This window comes from Cricetulus griseus, chromosome 2, assembly GCF_003668045.3.
Source record: "Cricetulus griseus strain 17A/GY chromosome 2, alternate assembly CriGri-PICRH-1.0, whole genome shotgun sequence".
NCBI classification, from domain to species: Eukaryota; Metazoa; Chordata; class Mammalia; order Rodentia; family Cricetidae; genus Cricetulus; species Cricetulus griseus.
In genome coordinates, this window is record NC_048595.1 from 26,755,769 (window position 1) to 26,774,291 (window position 18,523).

Below are 18,523 nucleotides of genomic sequence, written 5' to 3' on the forward strand. Positions count from 1 at the left end.
CTATGCAAGAGAAATAAGTGTTCCTAACCACTCAGCCATCTCCCCACACCCAAAAGTCTCATTTGTAAACCTCCTGGGTTCAAGAACTACTCACGAGCTGCACGACTGTGGTTTTGTTTTGTGTTTTGTTTGAGGCAGGGTCTCCTTACTCCAGCTGGCTTCCAGCTCAGTTGTAGCCAAGGATGGCCCTGAACCCCTCATCTTCTGGTTCTATATATATCAGGCACTGGGAAGCTGGCTTTTGATGATTTCTTAGTTTATTTTGAAGCAGAGTCTTGCTATGAAGCCCAAGCTGGCCGCAAGCCCACGATAATCCTCCTGTGTCAGCGCACCAACTATACCGCACAACTTATTTTTTAAATATTCATTTATTTATTAAGGAGAACCGGTTGTGTGTGCCATGGGGCCAGTGTGGCAGTCAAAGGACAACTTTTGGGAGTCAGTTTTTTCCTTCCACCATATGGGTCTTGTGTATCCATTTCAGGTCATCAGGCACGTTTACTTGGGGAGCCATCTCACCAGCCAGTGTCTCTACTCCGTCAATGATATGTAAACAGTCTCTGCTTCTGAGAATTTGTGTGAGGATTAAACATACTCTCTTTTGAGAGCACACCTTTAATCCCAGCACTAAGTTAGGCAGAGGCAAGTGGATCTCTGTGAGTTTGATGCCAGCCTGGTATACAGAGTGAGTTCCAGGACAACCAGGGCTACACAGGGAAACCCTGTCTTGAAAAACCAAACCAAAACAAAACAAAACAAAACAAAAAAGCTTTTAAGCCTGGTGGTGGTGGTGGTGGTGCACGCCATTAATCCCAGCACTCAGGAGGCAGAGACAGGCAGATCTCTGCGAGTTCGAGACCAGCCTGGTCTAAGCTAGTTCCAGGGCAGCCTTCAAAGCCACAGAGAAATCCTGCCTCGAAACAACCCCCCCCTAAAAGAAAGAAAAACCACAACAAACAACCACACACACACAAAACCTACTTTTGCATACTGGGCTTAGTGTAAATTGTCACACAGGAACTCAATATATATTCACTATAATTATTTAAAACATCACCACCATGACACCTCCCAGCAGACATGGGCAGTATTCTAAACCCCACTTTACAGATGAGAAACTGAGGCACAGGGGGGTCACTTGCCCAAGTTCATCAGCAAGCCAGTACAGGATAGTCCCAGAGCTTGGAGCCAAGCTGGGTAAGTGCAAAGATGCTGAAGACAGCCTTCCATCTGGCTCCTCCAGCTGAGGCCTAGTGCTCCTGGAGTGTGGTGTCTCCACATCCTCTCAGCACATCTCCAACTTGACTACCCCCCTCCCAGGTCCATGCTGCCACTGCAGGAGGGACCTCTGCATTCCTGGCTAAGCAGCAGATTTGCTGTGCCCCAGGAACTATGAGAAGAATGCTTGCCGAGAACTAATAAGCCCGTGGTCGCCTGTCAGGAGTGTGGCCTGGAGGGCCCACGAAAGCTCTGCAGCAGCCAGCACAGTGGGAGAGAAGGAGGCTAGACAGAAGGGAGAATTTCCTGGTCTTAAGGACTGGGATGCTGGAAGGAGTGGGTGCCAAAAAGTTGGCCTCAGCCAGGCGTGGTGGCTCATGCCTGTAATTCTATCTCTCAAGAGGCTGGGGTAAGAAGATGGTGAGTTTATGGTCAGCCTAGGCTACACAGAGAGATCCAGGCCAGCCCGAGGTACACAGGGCCCCCTCACCTCCTGCAAAAGGAGAGAAGAGTGTGGGCTCCTGGGAGCTTGCAGAGGAGAGGGGGCTTCCCACCCCACAGTTTCCAGGGAGAGCCAGGCCAGCATCACTAGCCCATCTCAGAAGAATGGCCACTGAGGCCTCACAGCAGCCAGTCAGGACTGACAGGTGAGGTCAAGACCCTGGGCCCAGTGGTGTCCTTCACTGCCAGATGTCCCTGCCAGAGGCCACTAGGTGGTCTCAGATACCCTTTCTTTCCAAACCCTCCCCATGGGCTTGATTTTTCTAGTACCTGCTACTTCCTCTCTGGAAAACAAAACAAAACAAAACCTTGTGTTAGAGAGATGCCTAGCACACTAAAGATGCTGAGCCTGACTGTCAGTTCTCCACTCCTTTCCCCAAAGTGAAGGACTAGAGATGATGTCATTACAGACCTGAGTAGGAATTCTAGCCCTGCACTCAGCAAACAGGCTGGCAACTGGCCTCGCAGAGCCACCCCTTGCCCTGCTCTTTAGATGAACTATCTGCCCCTGCCTTGTACTATTGCTACAGGATTAGAAATATATAACAACGGATCTAACAAACTAAGTTAATCACAAACTCTTAACTGTTACACTCTCTCAAAGAAACAGGAAGAGGAATTGAGATTACAGGATGTCTGACCTGGAGAGATGGTTCAATGGTTAAGACCACTAGCTGCTCTCCCAGAGAACCTGGGTTCAGTTCCCAGCAACGCACATGGTGGCTCACAACTGTCTGTGACTCAAGCTTCCTGGGATCCAACATTCACTCTGGCTTCCCAGGAAGGGTACTGCATTCAGGTGGTGTACAGACAGATATTTGGGCAAAACATCCATACAATAAATACTTTTTTACTTATTTTTATTCTATGTGCATTGGCATTTTGCCATGGGTGTCAGGTCCCCTGAAATTGGAATTATTAACAGTTGTGAGCTGCCATGTGGGTCCTGGGAATTGAACTCAGATCCTCTTGAAGAGTAGTCAGTGCTCATAACCACTGAGCCATTTCTCCAGCCCCAATAAATACATTTTTTAAAAAAGAGTCGGGAGATGGTGGTGCACACCTTTAATCCCAGCACTTGGGAGGCAGAGGGCAGGCGGATCTCTGTGAGTTTCAGGCCAGCCTGATCTATAGAGCAAGTTCCAGGACAGGCTCCAAAACTACACAGAGAAACCCTGTTTTAAAAAGAAGAAGAGGAGGAGGAGGAGGAGGAGGAGGGAGAGAGAGAGAGACAGAGAGAGAGAAATTAAGAGTATCAGGTAATATGATAAGGTTCCCTCCACCCCAGGCCCCTGCTAGGCCTGTGAGAGAAGGCAGACTTTGTGCAGAAGGGCCTAAGCCCAAGGCCCTGGTGTTTGCTCTCACTTCTGCCTCTGGCTGCTGTGTGACCTCAGATGATCCATCCTGAGTCTTTAATCCCATCCTGAAGATGGTCAGTTAAGCTGGCCTGGTTCTCCCCAAGAGGTGTTCATCAGCTCCCCGTCCCCCCATAGGCCTTTCTACTCACCAAGAACAGGCACACCCATCCATCTGCATGGGAATAGTTAGTGTCCCATTCAAAATTTCCTAAGTTTTGTATCTGGATCATATGGAGATGATCCAAGATCCAATCAGAGAGGTGGGATGCACACTGGTCAGAAAGTTCTGGGAGCTTCCTCTATGACAAACATACCCTGGAACCACACTTCCCTCACCTTTCCACAGGTTAAAAAAAAAAAGGTACCAGAAAGGGGTTTTGTCAGCTGGGCGTTGGTGGCGCACGCCTTTATTCCCAGCACCAGGGAGGCAGTGGCAGGCCGATCTCTATGAGTTCGAGACCAGCCTGGTCTACAAGAGCTAGTTCCAGGACAGCCTCCAAAGCCACAGAGAAACTCTATCTTGAACCGCCCCCCCCCCAAAAAAAGGGGGGTTTGTCAGTAAGGGAAACTGAGGCACACAGACAGGAAGTCCAAGACCAACTCTTCAAACTGCATCTGTGCTATCTATATCCTCCCTATTCTGGAAATAAGCAGAGACCATGGCTTCCCTGCTCATGTCTGTGCACATGTGAACACTTTCTGGCCTTGTAGACTTCTGTACAAACCCAGGCTTCTGTACAAACTCAGTGACCCCCAGCTCACGGCCGCACCTAGCTCCAGTCCCCAATCATTTATAGTGTATAAATGTACTGTACACCTGTCTCCTGTGAGGATGGGCCATGGTGCAAGGGCAGTGCAAGGCTCCCAGCCTGCCCTCTACTGACTCCGTAATTCGAAGAGTTCATCTTCACGGACCTCTTGCTCTCATCCTCATGGCCGTCACCCACTTTAGCTACCATCTCCTTTCTCCTCACACTATCTGGGCCTCCAAGATGTCCCTGCCTGGAAGACGAACATGTCCCCTTCATCTTTGGCACAGAGCATCCAGTCGCTCCCAGCTTGCACCACGACGCAGCTCACACCCGATATCCAAATAATAACCTTAGAAACCTGATGTCAAAATAGTATGTGTGGTCCTGCAGGGTGGTGGCGCACACCTTTGAGTTCGAGGCCAGCCTGGTCTACAGAGAGAGTTCCAGGACAGCCAGGACTACACAGAGAAACCCTGTCTTGAAAAACCAAAAATAAATAAATAAATGAAAATAGCATGGTCCCCATTCCCTACTGTGTGGCCCAACTGACAAAACTCTATCTTTGAAAGCCTGGCAGAGTCGTCCTGATGCTCTCTCCCCATACTGACAGCCCTGCATTTTGGCTTGCATAGTACCTCACCTCCTGTCTACCTCAATGGGCACTCAGGGACCATAGCTGCACCCCATATTTGAGGCGGCTGTGCCTCTAGGTCATCCCCCCAACTTTGTAAGTGCTCTAGGACTGGCTCATTTGAGGCCCTACTTCTCTACGAAGAGCCCCATGCCTGTCACTGGGGTTCTGGAGTAAGCTCAGGGCCAGCAGGGCAGGGAAGTTGGGCTCACATCCTTTGGTCTGGCTGAGGCCCAGAGCGGGGAAGCGGTGGGGTTTGGGGGCTTGGGCTGACAGCCCTGTGTGTTTGGTATCTTTCCCCCTCCCTCTTGCTAAGAGACACATTCCCTTCCCATTCTTTCCCTTCGTCTGGGCCAGAGTGGAAACACTCATGTTCACTGGGGTAGACAAAGTGAAACCAGAGAGACCCTAGTGAACATGCAGAGTGTGAACCCATATGCGTGCTCTATCCTGTGGAAGTATGTCTAGCTGGACCACATGGGGCTTGCTGTGTGTTTGCTGGAGACTGCGCGTGCACATGCGTGTCATTGTTTTAGCATCTGTGGTAAGAGTGTGGTCGTGTCGTGTGTGTCTAATGACTCTTTTATTCAGTGTGTGACTGTGTATGAGTCTCGGTGGGAGGGAACGTGGCTGACTGTGACAGAGGTTTGTGCTTCTTCTTATCTTTTTAGGGGATTTGTGTCCAAGTCTCTGTCTGGGTTCATTAGTCCAAGGAGAGGCTAGCCCGGAATCTTTGTTTCCAGCAAGACTGCTAGCTCTCTCTGTGGCCCCCACAAAGAAGATAGGTCCCTTCACTCAGGATAGTGAGGTTCTGCTATCTTCACTATCTCTACCAAGAGACCCCCATCTGGACACCTTCCAGCACCCCTGCCCCACGTCCCCCACAACTTCTGGGGAGTTGCTTTGCTATGGCAGGCAGGTGCCACAGCAAGGAAGACTGGGCTGGCGGAGACCCTGCAAGTTCAGAGGCATTTCTGTGCGAGGAACCTAGCCTGTTCTTCCGTACAAGGTGTCTCTAGGAGACACACTAACACACACAAGTGCACACACAGACACTCCAAGCAAATTCAGAAGGGTCTGTCCTGGGTGCAACTGCAGAAGCCTTCTGCCTGAATAGTTGTTCACTATCTGGGAGTCTCTGGGACCCATGTGATGGTGTTGACACCAGAAAGTTGTTCCAAGGACCTGGGACCCCAGCCACTCTTGGCCAGGCACAACCCCCTACAAGTCTCAATGGGAGTGGGGGGTGCAGAGCCTCTGGCAGGGACATTCCTCAGAACCTCAGTCTCCGGTGTCGAGTAGAAGCTGCCAGGTTACCCAAAATAGAAAGAACTTGGGGTAGAAACAGAAAACCCAAGTAACTTGGAGGTCGCTGGAGAGGCAGAAAGATGGGAAGAGAGGGTGAGGTGGAAAGCTGAGTCCCTCACCTCCCCCTCTCTTCTACCTCACCGCAAAGGCAATTTTGCTATTCCCATTTTACAGGTGAAGTGAAGCCACACACCCCAAGTCACTGTCCAGTTTCAGAGAAGGAGGAAACGGGGGGTTTCTATCTTCATTACGTCCAGGGAAGGGGTGGGCTCCCCCTCATCCTCCGGCTAGCCCCCAGCACGAATCACCTCCTGGTCCTGTCCCAGCACTGGGGCCTGAGGCGCCGCGCCCCGTCGGGGCGGGACACCTGACCGCATCTGGTCCTCGGAGTCCCCCTGCCTGAACCCCAACAACACTGCCCGCCTTTACCTGCAGGGCTGCCTCCGGGCGACGCTCCGGCGCTCGTGGGCGACCCGGCTGGCGCAGGCTCCGGGCCGGGGCGTCGTCGGGGTCCTAACCGCAGGAGCTCCGCGTCGCTCTGCCCGCTGCCCCGCGCCCCGGCCGAGTGGGCGGGCGGCGGGAGGGGCGCGGTGGGGCGGGGCCTCCGCCCTGCTCTTTCCACAGCCACAGCCAAGGGCGCAGGCCCCGCCCGCAGCGCAGCCGGCCCGCAGCCTCCGAGCTCCGCAGACCCCTGCCCTAGACGGCTGCCTGTCAAGGGAGCAACACTGGCACTGCAAGGGGAGGCGTGCATGGAGTGGGACAAGACTCTCCCAACACCGTGACCTAGGCTGAGCCAGGAAAAAGACTAAGTGGAAAGCGAGAGGAGGTCGCGATGAGCCGGTTGGCCTTGGGGAGCTGAGCCGGTGTAGCCATGAAGGCAGGCAAGGGCCTTGCTGAAATTGGTTAGATGTCACCTGCAGGGAAATGGGGAGCCATGGACAATTCTGGAGGGATCAGGTTTGTTTGCTCGCTGCTGAGCAGATAACAGAGAGGGAGGGCCACGGGAGTCCTGCGAGCTAGGTGTTGAATTCGAGGGAGGGCCAACTCTGAGAAGAGTTGATATAATGATGTAATGAGATAGACAGGATCTGGGTGTTGGGAGAGGTGTCAAAAGGGAGGGATCACATGTCACATGTCTTTAATCCCAGCACTCAGCTGTGAGTTCGAGGCCAGCCTGGTCTAAATAGTGAGTTCTAGGAAAGCCAGGACTACATAGAGAGGGACCCTGTGTGCTGACCAGTTTATGTCAACTTGACCCGAGTTGGAGTTATGTGAAAGGAGGGAACGAACCTCTATTGAAAAATGCCTCCCTGAGTTCCAACTGTAAGGCGTTTTCTTAGTTAGTGATTGATGGGGGAGGGCACAGTCCATTGTGTGTGGTGCCATCCCTGGGCTGGAGGTCCTGGGTTCTATGAGGAAGGAGGCTGAGCAAGCCTTAGGGAACAAGCCAGAATGCAGTACTCCTCCATGGCCTCTGCATCTGCTCCCGCCTCCAGGTTCCTGCCCTGCTTGAGTTCCTGTCCTGACTTCCCTCAGTGGTGGACTGTCACTTGGAAGTGTAAGCTGAAATAAACTCTTTCTTCCTCAAGTTGCCTTGGTCATGGTGTTTCATAGCAGCAACAGAAACCCTAACACACCATATCTCAAAAAAAAAAAAAAAAAAAAGTCTGAGTTTCTGGTTAGTGGCTTGGGAATGGCGGTTAGAGCCCAGGAAAAAGGAGGGTCGTGGAAGTCCATGGGATTTTGAGAATCCAAAAGGGAACAGAAACCTCTGGGCTGGTATTGAGGAACCCTTGTTGACTTCAGGCACATGTTGCCATGGGGTATGGAGAAGGGGGGGCAGAGCAACTCCACCAGGACACAGCATGGGCCAACTGAATCCACCCATCTAAGGGCAGACAGAAGAGGGGAGTCAGCAAAGCACTGAGAGATATGACTGAGGTGGGAACCAAGAGCCAGAGAACAGCATTTAGAAACAGTGTTTTCTAGAAGGCTAAAGAGGCCCACAGGGCCAAGTTTCTCTCGCCTCTCCCTTTCTGCTATGGGCAGGTGGTTGGAGTCTGGGACAGGGGTTCTAGTCAGGCTGCAAAGGTTGAAGAGGCACCCCAGGAGAAGAGGTGGAGGCAAAGTGGAGGATTTTAGATGAATTTAAGTGAGGCAAGGAGAAGTTTGGGTGGGGGTCCATGTGTCTTTCTAAGCTGGAAGGGGCTGAGCGGCCCACAGGACAACAAAAGGAACAGAGAGAGCCCAGGGCTGTCAGTCGCCCCTTCCCCCTCCTGCCTGCCCTCCAAGGGCCTCCCACTTCGCTGTCCCCCTGCCAAGGTACACAGCAGCCCCACCACTATTCAGCAGGGCCTCTCACCCCCACCCACTCTGGAGCCTGGGCCTGCTCTATCCCACCCTTCAAATTGGGAAGCTACCAGGGAGGTCTTTGGGTCTTGCTTCCTGGCCTGAGCCAGCCCAGGGGAAGCCAAGCTGGAGCCGTGCTTGAGGAAGGGGAGGAGGCCTGGGTGACAGCAGCTAAGAGGACACTGGCAGGAATGGAAACCAAGCCCCATCGGGCTGAGGTTTAGGTCGGGGCTGAGCGCTCAGATAGGGAATGGAAGCTAAACAGCAGGGATTGACAATGATACCGTGGACTCAGGCATTAGCTTGTCTGGGTTCAAATCCAAGTGTTACCACATCGCAATTTACCATGGGACCAGTCACTGAACGTCTTCTGCATCGGTTTTCTGGACTGCTATGAGATTCACATTTATTAATCTATGTAGATCACTCTGTTGTGCAAATGATATGGACAGATAGTGACAAGCTGCTGGGAAGGAGGCTCCCATGGGGCTTCAAAAAGCACATATCCTCACTCAACCACAAACCCAGATCCCCGCCCCCCCCCCACTGGGATGTCAACCCCGAGTCTCCCTATAACCTCTACTTCTCCCAAGCCCCTCAGACCTGACAAACAGTGCCACACACCTAGTGGGCTCTTTCTCCTAACTTGCCCAGTGGTCTGCAACCAGCCCGGAAAAATGCCGCATTTGGGCCTTGCCCTTGGCCAGGCCCTGTATCCCTAGAGCTCACTAAGCTTAAAGAGTCCCTTATCCCTTTTGGGCTCCTGCTGCCCGGGACCCAGCCTACTGCCCACAGGCTGAGACAGCCTAGCCCTGACTTCATGGCCATGGTCTCCTCGTCCACCAGTCATTTATTTGCCATTTGTTTATTAGAACCAAAAGACCAGAAATAAATGTCCTGGGTGAGCCAGAGGCTGTGAACTGTCCCAAGGCTCAACCCCGGGCTAGGCTAGGCCAAACTCCTGCTCAGACTGCCCAGCTCACAGCTAAAGGGTTCCACCTTTGTCTCCCTCTGGTGGTGTCTAGACATCTGTGGGTCAGCTCTGCCTCTGGCAACCTGCTTCATGGTCCTCTCTGAACTGTAATTTCCTTAGCAACAAAAAAATTAGAAGAAGCTGGGACTGTCAGTGAGTAAAAGTCTTCCCATGCAAGACAGACAGCCTAAGTTTGATTCTTGATTCCTGGAGCCCATGTTTAAGTGGGCGGGCGGGGAGGGTTGGAGACACAAAAACAAAGCTTTCCCATGAAACTGCACAGCATGGCAGAGGCGCAGAGCCAAGCAGGTACTGCTGGGCCAGAAGGTGGTGGTTGGGCACTTGGAGGGCATCGACATGCCTGGAAATTTCTACAGAAACAGGTCAAAGTACCTGGCCTTTCTCTAAAAGCCGATGAACACCAATCCCTCTGTAGGCCCGACCACTTCTGAGCCCTGAGCTGCATTTTTTGATGCACTGTGGGAGGCCACGCTGCCACTGCCGCACAAGACCAAGGGAGGCCGGGCTGCCCTGGAACGCCTCGAGGGGATCCCTCTGCCTTATGACAAGAAAAAGTGGGTGGTGGGTCCTGTAGCCCTCAAAGTTGTGCGGCTGACGCCTACCAGAGAGTTTGTGTACCTGGGGTGTCTGGCTCAGGAGGTTGGGTGGAAATACCAGGCAGTTACAGCCACTCTGGAGGAGAAAGGGAAGGAAAAGGCCATGATCCACCATCGGAAGAAGCAGCAGCTCCTGCAGCTATGGACACAGGCAGCAAAGAACGTGGAGAAAGAAACCAGCAAGTTCACAGAGGTCCTCAAGATCACCCGACTCCTGGTGTTATCCCAAATTAAGTCTTCATTGGGCTATTTGTTTCTATTTGTGCCTCAGGCCTGCCCTTCCTCCACCACTGATGGAGGGTGGGGACAAAAGGTGCCTTAGTCACTGCTGCTGTGGCAAGGGGGGACTTTAGACACCGCTGAGAGCGGACCACCTGCTTGTTGAGTTTTATTAAAGTGGTAACTATGGAATTACGTGGGCTTCCCGTTTAAAATGAAAGAGTGATGGTGCCTGTGACCCAATGCCTTATTTTGCAGCTGTGAGAGTGGGGGCCACACTCCCGGGCTGCCATTTAGAAGTGCACACGGGGAGACAGCCAGGTCACAGGCACAGCCACTGCTCCTTCCCAAAGCTGATCAGAAAGCATTTTCTTTCTTTGTGCAGGGTATTTATCTGCTAATTAATTATTTGATGCTTCAAGGAGGACACTATGGGGACAGTCCCTAATAACTGTGATGCACATTCCCTGTGTTAACTCATTTAATCCTTAACAACAACCTAAAAGATCAGTGGTAATAACATCTCCACTTGGCAGATGGCAAAACTGAGGCTCAGAGGGTTAGCTCATTTGTGGTCATGCAGATGAGAAGGAAGTGAGCTGGCTCCCCAAGGGACTTCCCCTTGAGCACTGTGTTAGAGGGTCTCTTTGAAGAGAAGGTAAGCTGTGTCCATTACCCAATGCTACAAGAAGTCAGTCTATAAGTGTAAGCCCGGAAGGTTCCACCAAGAACTTGACCCTCAACCTTCAGAACTGTAAGAAATGAGTACTGTTCAAACAAGAGAGACAGAGAGACAGAGAATAATACAGGTTTAATAAAAGTCTGGTGCATAGTAATGGCTAAAAAATAATCAGGCACTAAATTGCAATAAACGTCAGGAATCATTGCCACCAACATTTAATAACAATTCATGTTAGGAATCCTCATTTCCATGATCATGGTTCCCCATACCTTCTAAATTTGTTCTGTTTTACCAGTGTAAACCCCCCATCTCCAGACACTGCAGTTGGAGCCTGTGGAGGACCTGGGTGAGACCTTCCCCTTTGCCACCCTTCTGTCTGGCAAACTCAGGGGAGGGATGTTTGCACAGATGTGTGGCCCGGGGCATGCAAATAGTCTGGGGAGGGGGGTGTGGCTCTGGTAAATTCCTGTTCCACCAGCGTCCACCCCACACTCCCACATCTGCTAGAGGACCAGATTCCTGGTTCCAAGAGTCCTAGGAAGTTCTCTAGCATGCTGCTTTTGGCCATTTGGGTTGCCAGGGACCTTTTTCTCCACAGCTGGAGAAAATGGAGACCCCCCCTTGTACAACTTCCACCGTTCTCTAAGCTTCCACCCCAGGGGATCTCTTAGCTCTAGCTTCAAAAAATCCCAGTAATGCAGTGAAAATTAAAGTTACCTTAACTATTCTAATCTTATAACAATTTTGCTTCAATCAACATGTAAATGTGACCACATGTGCCCAGACCACCCAGTGGCAGGGGTGATGGTGGGAGATGAGTTCTAGGGGGACAGAAGGCAGAGAGAGGCTCTCGGGAATGGGCCTGGCTCTGGGTGGTGGTGCGGGGGGGGGGAGCGGGGGGGGGGCACCGGGTCTCTCTTCTGCTGTCTTCTGACTTGCCCACACTGAACAGCCTTCCTCTCTTCATGCTCCCTGGGCAGGCTCTCTACTCTCCTGCAACAAGTTGGCAATTGTCGCAAGGGAAGGGGCCAGGTGATGTTCTACACACAGGTGGAGGTTAGAGATAACTTTATGGGGGTTCCCCCATGGCTCCCATTCACATGGTCAAGTAGCCTTGCCCGTCATCTTGAATAAAACAATTTCTGAACAATGTTCCAATCCCCCCACCCCGGTGTGTGTGTGTGTGTGTGTGTGTGTGTGTGAGTGAGAGAGAGAGAGAGAGAGAGAGAGAGAGAGAGAGAGAGAGAGAGTTGGATGTGCATATGCCATGGTGTGTGGAGATGGAAGTCCAAGAATAACCTCTGGTATCTGTCCTTGACTGAGACAGGGTCTCCTGCTGTTTGCACTATCTACACCAGCCTGTTGGGCCTGCACCATTGTATCTGGATCTATGTGGGCTGTCCATGTAAACCCCATTGCATCTGGATTTATGGGTGCTTTCCATACAAACCCCAAACATGAGGACTTTACCCACTGAGGCATCTCCCTGACCCCACATTTTCATTTTGTACTGAGTCCCCCCAATTATGCACCTGGTCCTGTGGACCTGCCCACATACTCCTCTTCCTGAGAGCCTTTTCCACTGCCTCACACACAGTCAGCACCCAGCCAATGAACGCTTACTGAGCACACTCTTTGCAGAGGTGCTCGGGGATACAGTGATGAGCAACATAGATATAGTGTCTTTACAAGACTACGAGTCCATAACCCTCCTCCACTCGTGTATCCACATAGGGGCTTTGCAAGACAGCTCTCCAGTAACAGCCACAGTAATTGTAACTGCCAACTAGGGAATACTCTGTATATGCCAAAGTCCACAATTTCCTTTGTTTCACCATCCAAAGACAGGGTTTTTCTAGGTAACTCTGGAACTCTCTTTGTAGATCAGGCTGGCCTTGAACTCACAGAGATCCACCTGCCTCTGCTTCCCGAGTGCTGGGATTAAGGATTGTACCACCATGCCTGGAGCTTATCACTCTCTTTCAGGCTCTCTTCCTCTTACATTGCTTTTGGCTGCTTTCTCATAGGCAGAAGTCCTGGCAAACAGAATGGAGTCTTGGCCAGCTACATGCCCCAGCCCCTATCATATGTATCTACTCTTTTAAAATAAATATCTATTTATTTATTCTTTCTCTGTGTGTGTCTGAGTGCGTGTGTATGAGCCACATGCCTGCAGGCACCCAAAGAGGTCAGAGAAAAAGCACTGGATCCCCTGGAGATGGATTACTGGCCGTTATGAGCCACCATGTGGGTGCTGAGTATTGAACCTGGGTCTTAGGCAACAGCAGTAAGTACTCTTAACCTCTGAGCCATCTCTCCAGCCCCACAGGTCTATATTTTTAATTATTGTATAATGAGTCTTTCTCCGTCCTGCCAGCCAGCTCCTAACTAATGATACAAATACTTATGATTAATTATGAAAGCCCAGCCTTAGCTTAGGCATGTCCCACTCGCTCTTATAATTTGAATTAACCCATATTTCTATTAATCAATTTTTTGTTTGTTTGTTCTTGTTTTTCAAGACAGGGTTTCTCCGTGTAGCTTTGGAGCTTATACTGGCACTTGCTCTTTAGACCAGGCTGGCCTTGAACTCACAGAGATCTGCCTGCCTCTGCCTCCCGAGTGCTGGGATTAAAGGCGTGTGCCACTTCCACATGGCTCAATTTTTGTTTGTTTAACTTTATGTGTATGGGTGTTTGTCTGCATGTATGTCTGTGCAGTTGAGGAGTGAAGTGCCCAAGGAGACCAGAAGAGGGCATCAGACTCTTTTGAGAATGGTTACAAATGATTGTGAGCCACTCTGTGGGTGCTAGGAACTGAACCCAGGTCCTCTGGAAGAGCAACCAGGGCTCTTAAGCACTGAGCCATCTCTCCATCCCCTATTTTATATGTATGTGTGTATGTCTGTGAATGAACGCTACATGTGTGCAGGTGCTCTCAGAGGCCAGAAGGAGCTGGCCCCACTGGAGCTGGAGTTAGAGGCTAATGTAGGCCACCCAACATGGGTGCTGGGAATTGAATTCTGGTCCTGTGGAAGAGCAACAAGCGCTCTCAACCACTGAGCCACCTGTCTAACCCCTGGTTTTTGTTTGCTTGGGTTTTGTTTTTGTTTGTTTTATTTGGACAGGGTTTCTCTGTGTAGCCCTGACTCCCAAGTTCTAGGATTAAAGGTGTGTGTCACCACTGCTCTGCTAAAATTTATTTTTTTATGTGTATGGGTGTTCTGCTTGCATGTAAATCCGTGCACCATGTGCATATTTGGTGCCTGTGGGAAGCCAGAGAAGGGTTCCTATCTCCTTAGAAATGTAGTTTCAGGCAGTTGTGAGCTACCATGAGGGTGCTGGGAATTGAACCCAAGTCCTCTGGAAGAACAGCCAGTGCTCTGTCTGTCTGTATCTGAGTCATCTCTCCAGCCCTCTGGGTTTTTACATTTTGTTACTGTGTGTACATTTGCATGTTCGTGCACACTCCTGTGTGTCACAGTGCATGTGTGGAGGTCAGAGAACAACTTTCAGGGATTGATTCTCTCCTTCTAGACATGAGTTCCAGGGGTCAAACTCAGGTTGTCAGACTTGGTGGCACAAGTCTGTGCACAGTGAGCCATTGTGCAGGCCTGAGTTTATATTTTTTCCAGAATTTTTGTTTGTTTGATTTTTGTTTTGGAGACAGGGTTTCTCTATGTAGCCCTGACTGTCCTTGAAGTTGCTCTGAAGACCAGGCTGGTCTCGAACTCAGAGATCTGCCTGCCTCTGCCTCCCGAGTGCTGGAATTAACAGTGTGCACCACCACTGCCCAATTTACATTTTTATTAAATGAAAATATTCAAACTGGGTGTGGTGGCACATGCCTGTAATACCAGCACTTGAGAGATGGAGACAGTAGGAGCTGGAGTTCAGGGTCACCCTTTGCTACAAGGTGAGTTTGAGGCCTGAGGCCATCCTGAGTTGCATGAAACTGCCACAGTAAAATACAAATTAAAACTAAAGGTTCACACACAGACAAGCACAAGGAAACACAAACACGTATGCGTTTATCATGCATTAGCATATGTCTCAGTTTCTTATTTTACAACACGGAATAGTGATTAGGTTGTTGTGCTCAGTGGGACCTGCTTACCCAGCACCAGCGGCATACAGCCACTGTGCCATAAATATTAGCAATTGCTATAGACCATGTTTGTCCATGCTCACACGTGCTCTTTCTCCTCCAGGCCCTTCCTCTGGCCCAGCTCATTTGGAGATGTTGGTTCAGATGACAGTCTTGTCCAAAACCATTAGAAAGAAACAGCTGCTTCCCTGCACTTCCTGGGCTAACCTGGGCTAGCCTGTGTGATAGGAAGGCGCTTTGAATACCATCAGAAGCTTCCTGGAGGAGGCCTCCACCCAAGCCAGGTTAAGGGAGCCAGGTACAAGCAAGAGGGTGCTGCCCTGTGCCCTGTGCTTTGGCTCCCTCTTTACGGCACTTCTCCCCAACCTTTACTGCTGTACCCCCTCCCTTCCCCACAGTAGAAACTTTCCTCTACTCCTGCCAGAGTGTAAATTGCCCCCAGGAATGTGCTGCACCCCAGAGCTCCCCTAGCAGTGGCCAGCGGCTGTCCTGGGGTCAGGCCTGGCCCCACATCAAAGGCTCAGGAGCGGTAACAGCAGTAACAGCGTGTCTCCGCCTGCCGCCACCCTCCCCTCCCACTAGCATTGGCTTGCAAGGAACAGCACATGGTAGCACTTAAGCTCCAGGAGGACTGAGGATGCTTTCCCTACACCCCCACCTCCCACCAGCCACAATGAACTACTTGTTAGGAGACTATTTTAATTTTACTTAATGCGATTTCAGATCCTAAGGCCTCCGCTGCCGTCACTTCTTGGATCTGGATACCCTGCATAAATTTAAGGGAAGCCAACCTCCCAGGAGGTGTAACCTAAATATGAAGACTTCACTGAGGTGGGGTCTGGGGCAGGAAGAGGACTGTTACATCAGGGGCTGGGGCTGGGGCCCTGGACTCCCCTCAGGAAGTAAGGGGGACTGGTTAAGGGAGGGCTAGCTTGTACAATTCAGGAGGCCAGCCTGACTTTAGAGTGTGTGCTACCAGACAGCCTTGGCCAACAGATTCTTCCAATGTCTTGAGTTTAGCAGGCAGACAATTAGCCTAGTGGCCATGTGAGCTTTGCTGTTGGGTCACCTGGGGCTAACTAGAGGAGGGTACTCCAAGATCTAGGAAGCCGCTAAGATTTATTCCTCCACCAGGTGCATCTTTTTTTCTTTTCTGTTTTCTTTTTTTCTTTTTTTTTTTTTTTTTTCGAGACAGGGTTTCTCTGTGTAGCTTTGGAGCCTATCCTGGCACTCGCTCTGGAGACCAGGCTGGCCTCGAACTCACAGAGATCCGCCTGCCTCTGCCTCCCAAGTGCTGGGATTAAAGGCATACACTACCAACGCCCAGCCACCAGGTGCATCTTTTAACAAATTAAGAGAGAGAGAGAGAGAGAGAGATCCATCCAGTCACTTCCTGGAATAGTAAGGTAGTGATCTGGAGACCTCTGGTGGCTAAAGGCTGCAAAATGTGACTTGTCCAGAGCTCTGCCCAACCAGCCTGACCTAAAGGCTGTCCTTTAGCCCCAGAATTCAGTCTCAAGCTACGCTCCCCAGAACCCCTCCTGACTAGTCAACATTTCCCAAAAAGAGTCCTTCCACTGTGCCTCATCTTGCTGGAAGAGAGTGTATGGTACACCTGGGAGGGTGAGGAATGGCTGAGGGTGTCCAAACCACATTCCATTAACTACAGGTGTGTAGGGGGGGACGTTAGGCTGCTGGGGCAGCCCCTCTTTTTCCTCTAGTACTCCACTCAATTGTGGGGCCGTAGGTGGGGAAAACCACTAAGGGTGCCTTGTTTCCACAGCTTGCAACCCCATGATGTTTAAGTTGTTTCTGGGAAAGGAAATACTCAAAACCTCCTATTGAGATGGCTGCTGGGAAGCAGAGCGTGGCACATGGAGAGGAAGAAAGAGCCCCCATTCAAGGAAACAGGGTCCACGAACGCCACACAGAGCTTTCCCTGTGAGTCCCAAGTCACCTCCATATCCCTTTCATTTTCTTTCAAATCTGGTATGACCGGACCCAGCACTATGTACGCTGAATCCTAGCATTCCAGTCACCGCCAAAACGAAGTGCCCAGACTGCATCTGAGGGAAGAGAGCAAGAGGCCCCAAGGACGGGATCCTAGAGGCTAACCCTCCCTCTAGTTGGGAAATAAACATGACATCACTCCCCGGTGGCCCAACCCAGCTGTGAGGAGAGTCTTGTGCAAACCACCTCCTTGCTGAGGCCTCAGAGCCCTGATCCTGTCCTCAGAAACCAGCCATATCTCCAGCATGATGTACCTGTAACTGACTCTCTTCAGGCCTGTTAACTGAGGAAAGCCTCGAGTCCAGTTCCCCAGTAACCTCCCCAAGAACTATCCTGAGATAGCCTCTGCCTGAGGTCTGGAGAGATGGCTTAGTGGTTAAGACCATTACTCAATGGCTCTTCCAGAGGCTCATAATTCAATCCCCAGAACCCACAGTGTGGTTCACATGCAGAAAAAACACCTATACACATAAGTCAATTTTTAAAAAATAATTTATGAGAATTGGTGTGAGTGTCAGATTTCCTGGAACTTGAGTTAAAGATAGTTGTGTAACTATCTGTAGCAGGGAATTGAACCTGGGTCCTTTGGAAGAGTGGCCAGTGGTTTTAACTACTGAGTCCACATAAATCAATTTTTTTTTTTTTTTTGAGACAGGGTTTCTCTGTGTAGCTTTGGAGCCTATCCTGGCACTTGCTCTGGAGACCAGGCTGGCCTTGAACTCACAGAGATCCACCTGCTTCTGCCTCCCAAGTGCTGGGATTAAAGGCATACGCCACCAACGCCCGGCCATAAATCAATTTTTTTAAAACTAAAACAGCTGACAGTTTTATTTTCAGTTTTCACAATATAAGTGAGAGCTGCACTTTTTTTTATCCCACTTCTCCCCTCTAAAACTATTCTCTGTCCGGAAGGGGGAAGCCTTCCTTGCCATGCAGCTAGAAAACACTCAGGCCCAGCACCATAATCTCCTGGTGAAACAAAACAAGAAATACAAAACTATACAGAGCCTTTCTGCTCATGTATGTCTGGCCGAGTCATGCCAGGCCGAGTGGGCACCACCATAGGGCGGGCAGGAGGTCTCATCATTGGAGGCCCAGGCATCACGGGCGTGTGGCCACCGATGGGTGGCCTCATTCCAGGAGCAGGTCCCATGGGCATCATCCCAGGAGGGGGCCCATCATCAGCATCATGGGAGGGCCTCCCATGTGGGGTGCAGGCATCATGCCAGGGCGAGGAGGACCTGCGAGACTGGGGTGAGGTGGGGTCACGGCCCTGGCAGGAAGAGGAGCAGAGAATGAAGCCGGAGGTGTCTTTCCTTGTTGAAGTGCAGCCAATGTTTTGCCAGTCAGGCTCTGGGCCTGCTCTTCCATTTCTGGTAGTTGTCTTTCACATTCTCTGTGTTTCCGACTACTGTAGTGTGTCTTCCTCACAGATGCAGAATCATGGGTAAGATATGTTATCACAGTCGTCACAATAAAACTTAGGCATGTTGCTCCGCAGGCCTTTGACTACCTGGTTCTGCGCCGCCAGGAAATCCACATAAATCAATTTTAAAACATAAAAAAAAAAAAAAACCCAGCCAGGAGATGGTGGTGTATGCCTTTAATCCCAGCACTCAGAAGGCAGAGGCAGGAGTTTGTGAGTTTGAGGCCAGCCTGGTCTACAGAGCAAGTGCCAGGACAGGCTCCAAAGCCACAGAGAAATCCTGTCTCAAAAAACAATAAATAAATAAACAAACAAACAAATAAATAAATAAATATTCCTAGCTGGGCAGTGGTGGCACTCACCTTTAATCCC

General features: G+C 50.7%; 2 pseudogenes; one reads left to right on the forward strand and one right to left on the reverse strand.

Annotated features, from left to right (window-relative positions):
- Positions 1–6,639: 6,639 nt before the first annotated feature.
- On the forward strand, positions 6,640–10,029 carry LOC113833886 (annotated as a pseudogene).
- A 7,576-nt stretch (positions 10,030–17,605) lies between these two features.
- Positions 17,606–18,287, reverse strand: LOC100763384 (annotated as a pseudogene).
- Positions 18,288–18,523: the final 236 nt, after the last annotated feature.